Genomic DNA, 5,540 nt, shown 5'->3' with positions numbered 1-5,540 from the left:
AAAAATTAAACACTATATTTGACAATAAGTAAAAAAATTAAGAGATATTTAATCATGGATGAAAAAGAATCAATTTAGTCAATTTTAGTCAAGATAACTAAGGAATGGGTAAAGTTAGGTAGAGTCAAAATTGATCCAACTCAATCCATCATAGACAGCTAAACAAATCTAATCCAACCATGACATATTACTTGTTTTGATTAGCCATTCTAAATCGCATTTCAATTGTGACAAAATTGGATAGATAAAAGTGGTCTCTCTTAATGCATTAGCATTACTGCAACATAGTTTAAAGTCACGTGACAACTACAAGCAGGTTATTTTCTACTTAACCATGTCCGGTATAAGTTTTTATCTGGTTCTGAAAACTGAACCGGACCGGTTGGTTCAACTAGATTAACTGAGAACCGGTTATCTAACCGGTCTGGATAAAGCCAAAAATCATTTAACAAAAAATCGGTGAAAAAACCAGTCAAATCGACAGTTAACCGGTGAACCAATAGAATCATCCGGTTTTTTAGCGGGTTTTCTGGTTTAAAAGTAAACCCTTAAACGGTGTCATTTTGTCTAAAAAAAAAAAGAAAGCCTGAACGTCTGAACCCCACATAGCCCCAGCCCCTTTTGTTCAGTCCCTCACCTAACCACACTTCAACCCTAATTTCCTTCCAATCTTCCTCCAACTCCAACGAAGAGCAGCCGCCACCATCACCGCTATCCACTCCTCATCGTGGGTTGTCGGTGCTTCTCCCCTCCTCGCCCTGCTCCTCATCGTTTCTGGCCGTCACCTCTTCTCTGCTTCCGTCAGTCTTTCCGTTGCTGCCTCTTTGCTCTGCACCGTGTCTCGTCACCGTTGCAGACATTGCTTCTCCTTGCCGTCGTCGCCTCTCAAAGATCTGCTTGGAGCTGTTGACGTCACAGTCTCTGTCGTCGTTGTCCTCGAGCCCTCTCTCCTTCTCTTTCTGTCCGAGCTGAATTTTTTTCCTCCTTGTCGTCACGTCCCTTCCTCCCTCGTTGCTGGTAAGCGTGCTACTTCAATTTATGATGTTGCTGATTTTCTGAAATAATGGTTATTTTGAATGATTCTGTTGAATTTTTTTTTTGCAGAATTAATTTTGTTGATGGAATTCTGAGTTGGGGTTGATGGTTAATTTTAACAGTGGTTGTTAATTTTGTTAATTTTGTGTTCTGAGTTTTGGGTTGGGGGGTTGGTGATATAATTCTGAATTTAATTTGGATGCTGATTGCTGAGTATGAATTCTTTGTTTATTTTTTCTGTTTTTGGATTTTTTAACTTTGGATGGTGAGTTCTCTGTGTTTGGATTCGAGTTTTTATTGTTGAATATTTGATTAGAAGTTGTTAAAATTTTTGTGATTCTGAATTTTTTGTTGCTGGTGGTTTGACTTTCCATGTAAGTTTGTTATTCTGATTTCTTTTTTGTGATTCTTGAACATGATCTTTTGGGTTCTGGCCTCCAAAAACAAGAAGTGTATGTTGTTGCCAAGGATGTGATTAGAGGTAAAGGGGAATTGCTCTGAGATGATGAACCTGGATAGAAGAATTATGTAGCACCAGTTTATTGTTGTGCAAAAAGTCAGAGAGAGTGAAAGAGAATTTGAGAATGAAGAAAGAAATTAATTTAATTATGATCTGTAGGTTTCTTTTACACTGAAATAGACAAATTTTTATAATAAGTTCCTTTAGTTTCTATAATATTTACATGTATATTAAATTTTATTAATTTTATTATATATTTTATTTAAAACGATTTAACCACGGTTCAACCCCATTGAACCATTGAACCATTGAACCGGTCACTTGATCAGTTCAATGACCGATTCGGTTCTCGCAACCTTGGTTTTTATCATTAACTAACTGAAGCTAAGTTCTATAAAAAAAGCTCAGTGGATAATAAAAGTTTAATTATTCTGTAGATTTTTATAGTTTCACTAAATTTTTAATTAAGTTTTTATATTTTTTTTTAATTGGGTCTCTACACTATTTTTAATTTTGTAATTAGGTCTTATAAGGACCTAATTAAAAATTTGGTAAAACTATAAATATTTAATGAAAAATATTCATATAATCTCTTTTATTTTGTTACTATTATTCTTTTACTTATTTATATACAAATTGTATAAAAAATCTGGTTTATCTGTTTGTAGCTTCTTTTTATATCATACGGGCATACGACAGTAGCAGCCAAAATCTTAATCTCAGTATTGAACATAGCGGCATAACTTTATTAGTCATATTAGGAATTTACAAGATCACTTCTCAAATCTCAACACAGTTCAATAACTACAACATTCAATCAATGAATCGGTTTTCATCCAAAATAGCTCAAATTTTTGTTAAACAAATAGATATAACATACTCAATCAACTAAAAAAGAAGAAATTATCACTATATATTTGAATAATAAGTAGAATCTACTACACTACAACAAATTTAAACAACAATGAATTAAAAAGGCAGACATGATTTACTTATACAATTTGAACAATTTTAAAACAGAACACTTATACTGATTATTTAGGTAGAATATTTGAAATTGATACTTTATTGACCAAAGAATCTTATCAAAAGCATTTGATGTTGGCTCTTCTTTGATCTTTCTTCCAACTGAAAATGCAGGATGATTAGGAATAGAAAATGTTGTCTCACTTGCTAGCATAACAACCACTGTGTGCATCTTCTTGTACAAACAATAAACCAGTATGTAACCTTAGATTTTCAAAACCAACTAAGCTCTCAATCCACATTTATAATCTAATTATACTACAAACTCTATAAGAACATAAAATTCCCCTTCTTTTCTTCCTAAATCCATCTGAATTCTAAAGCATTCATCTTTCATATTCATATTCAAATAATATAAACTGACCATTCAGAGATGAAGGAAGTATGGTCCATTGACTCACTAGAGACATCCTCATGCTTAGAATGCTTCTCCTTCCCACCCACCAAACTCCACGAGTTCCCAACCGCGGTAGTCTGTGGTGGCACGTCAATTAAGACAACGCTCCTGGCACCAATCTTAGCACCTTCACCAATCCTCACGTTGCCGAAAATTGTGGCACCGACACCAATCAGCACACCATCACTAATCTTGGGGTGCCTATTGATGCGTGAGCATCTTTCCTATCTTTTTCTAGTGAATTTGCATCTAACTTGTTGAGTTTAATTAAGAATTAATTATATTTTAGCCACTATGGATGCTATTTTGAGTTTTGTGCAATTTTATTCATTTTAGGTAGCATTCGGATGGATTTGATGAAGTTTCTGCAGAGAAAGAGAAGAAGCCAAGGAGATGACCAGCGAATACCGACGCGGACGCATGGCTCACGCGACCGCGCGGAATGGAGGAAATCGCAATGACGCGATCGCGTGCCTGACGCGAATGCGTGGACTGAAATCTGCACAAATGACGCGAACGCGTGGACGACGCGGACGCGTCACATGAGCGATCTGCAGAATTGACAGAAAATGCTGGGGGCAATTTCTGGGCTGTTTTAACTCAGTTTTCAGCCCAGAAAACACAGATTAGATGCTGCAGAATGGACAAATCAAGTTGTCCTCACCCATCAGTTGAAGACTTGTTAATTAATTCGAATTTAAATTCAAATCTTAAATTAGGAAAAGATATTATTTTAAGTTTAATTTTAAATATTAGATTTTAAATTTATTAGGATTAGTTATAAAAAGGGACCTGATGCCATCAGATTGGAACTCTGTACATTTTACCAGAATCCTAGTTTTCTTCTCTGAACTATGAGCAACTAATCCTTCATTGTTAAGGTTAGGAGCTCTGTCTATTTCTATGGATTAATTTTATTACTTTTTCTATTTTAATTCATGTATGAATTTATAATTTAAGAATTGTTTTCGCTCTTTATCTTATGAATTTGGATGGAACGGAAGTATGACCCTCTTTCTATTTGAGTTCTTGTAAAACTTGGAAAAGCTCTTTACTTGAACAACAGCTTGAAAACAATTTCTACTAAATTTTAATTATCTGAATTTAACAGGATACTTGATATATAATCCTTTTACTTCTTGGATAATTAGAGTTTTTGTGGCATATAAACTAGAAATTGATTATCACCCTCTAATTGGAATTAATTGACCAAGGAATTGACAGTTAATGAATTTTAGAGGAGACTAGAAAGGTCTAAGGAATTAGGGTCTAGTCACATACAGTTTGCCATAAATTAAATCCTGCATAATTAAATTAGTTAGTAAGAAAAGTTAATCCGGAAAAATAGATAACTCTGAAACCTTAACTATTTTTTCCATATTTTCTTTCCAATTTATTTACTTTACTATTTTAATTTCTGCACGATTGAATATTCAAATAATCTTTTCTATTTGTCTAACTAATCCTATCAAACACTATTGTTGCTTAATCCATCAATCCTTGTGGGATCGACCCTTACTCACGTAAGGTATTACTTGGTACGACCCGGTGCACTTGCCGGTTAGTTAGTGGGTTGCAAATACCGCACCACCTATCCCCACCAATCTTACCGGTACTATCGAGGGTCACATAGTGCAAAATGGAGACAATGTTGCCAATCACTGCAGTCTCTCCAACCACCAAATTTAAACACAAGCAGAAAACTGGAATATAAATATATATACCAAATTTGAACAATTGGTGATAAAAATGGAAAACTCTGAAAGTAAAGCAGAAATGAAGAACAAATTCACAATTTGAGAAACAAACAGAAGTTGCAAACAATTAAGTAAAACTGAAATTGAACTATAAATTCACACAACTTAAGAATTCACAGCTTGAGAGACAGGGTCTGAAAACAACTAGAAAAAACTGAAATTGAAGCACAAATTCACACAATTTGAGAACACAATAATAATAGTAATCAATTTTAATGTCACATGTTTTGGCAGATCGAGGAGAGGCGTAGTGCGGCGAGGCGAGGTGAGGCGTGGCGAGAGACGCGAGGGCTGCGACGGCCAAACAGTGCAGAACAGAATAGCGCAGAGAGAAGAAGGCGACGGACGGACGACGACGGATATGAATGAAGACGACGAACTGACGGAGGAGAAACGAGAGCACATGATCATCAGAGAGCAGCTGCTTAAGGCTTTTTTTTTTCTTTTGGACAAAATGCTAAGGATGTTTTTGGTATTTTGAAAAAACAGATGTATGTTTAACTAGTTATTTTAATTCAATTATAAGAATATTCATTTTTTAAATAGAATATTCTATTATCTTAAACGTTATTCTCATGGCAGGGACTTAATTAAAAAAAAAATTAACGACAAAAATCCAATTAAAAAGAAAAAAGTATAGGGACCTAATTGAAAATTTGGTAAAATTATAGGAACTTGCGGAGTAATTAAACCGATAATAAACACTTACATTTAATGTTATCAAATTGGTTTTTCAATTGAGATGATTTATTAACTATAGATGTCATTATAAGTCCTGCATTTTTTAAAAGTAAGGTCTTTATGATGATTAAGGGTTAACTTAGTAAATTGTTTTGAAAAAAGTGTTTATATCTTTTAAAAGTAC

At 34.2% G+C, this 5,540-nt stretch overlaps 1 long non-coding RNA gene across 2 annotated transcripts; it reads left to right on the top strand.

Annotated features, from left to right (window-relative positions):
• Positions 558-1,711, top strand: LOC110262594. 2 transcript variants are annotated; one of them, XR_002347423.1, is made up of 2 exons: positions 558-1,017; positions 1,105-1,711. It is a non-coding gene; the product is annotated as an uncharacterized LOC110262594 (long non-coding RNA). The 2 variants fall into 2 exon arrangements; XR_002347424.1 differs by having other exon boundaries at positions 563-1,017; positions 1,484-1,711.

The sequence above is a fragment of the Arachis ipaensis genome, chromosome B05 (genome assembly GCF_000816755.2).
Source record: "Arachis ipaensis cultivar K30076 chromosome B05, Araip1.1, whole genome shotgun sequence".
Lineage (NCBI taxonomy): Eukaryota > Viridiplantae > Streptophyta > Magnoliopsida > Fabales > Fabaceae > Arachis > Arachis ipaensis.
This window is presented reverse-complemented; position numbering and strand designations above follow the sequence as displayed.